This window comes from Limulus polyphemus, unplaced genomic scaffold, assembly GCF_000517525.1.
Source record: "Limulus polyphemus unplaced genomic scaffold, Limulus_polyphemus-2.1.2 Scaffold4968, whole genome shotgun sequence".
In the NCBI taxonomy this organism is placed as follows: Eukaryota; Metazoa; Arthropoda; class Merostomata; order Xiphosura; family Limulidae; genus Limulus; species Limulus polyphemus.
In genome coordinates, this window is record NW_013670578.1 from 67,203 (window position 1) to 68,219 (window position 1,017).

Sequence of the window (1,017 nt, forward strand, 5' to 3'; positions counted from 1 at the left end):
CGGGGATTCGAACCCGCGACCCGCAGATTGCGAGTCGAGCGCCCTAACCACCTGGCCATACCGGGCCTCCGGTGTAGGAAGACAACGATGTTTTTTTTTAGTGCAAAACAACACAATGTCCACAGTAAGGACTTGACTCCAGATTTTAACATTGTAATTCTATAAACTATACCACTGATTGGGGGACTTATGAAGATAAAAAAAATAAATGATACATTTATATGAATAAAACAATCGTAAACTAAATAGCAAAACTATTGATACGATATTAAAATATAACCAAGTTAAATGTAATAAAAGGGAAAATAGTAAACTAAAGTTATTCTGAAGTAGGTCTAATCCAGTTAATGTGTCTTTTAATTAACCTATGCCACTTTACAACACATAAGGGGTGAAAAGCCAGAAGTAATAAATAAACCCCAAGTACTAACTAGCTGACAAGTATACGCAATAACAAGCATCGAATAAGTTCATAATAATAATAAGACTTTAAAAAAGATGCAAAAATAACAGTAAATGTGACTATTAAAGTAACTAACAAAATATATTATTCTACTCTCTAGCATGAATTCTTTGCTGTAATTGGCCGAGGTCGCATCACGTGGTACGAAAAATTTTAAATATTTTTCTTGCAAAGCCGGTCAACACTGCATCAATGTTGTCGGTTTTCAAGGACGTTGCCATACATAAATGATGTCATAGCAGAACTCTGCAGACGATAATATTTTTTTGCAGTATAGTGGAAACATGCTGATTCATTCAGGCCTGTAAAATGAATGTGTACATATCTTATGGCGTAAGATTTCAGTTACTCTCAGAATAAGAACTGCAGAGACACGATGGATGTGTGAGTTGTCGGAAAGTTAGCCAGAATTCTAGGCTGAAATTAGACAGCTTTATAATTTATTATAATTTGTAAACACGTGAAGGTACAATCATTTTTATATTCAGAAATATATTTATTGAACTTGTGTGGCCGGCCCAATCCACGATTAACTCGGTTATTTCTAATTTAAA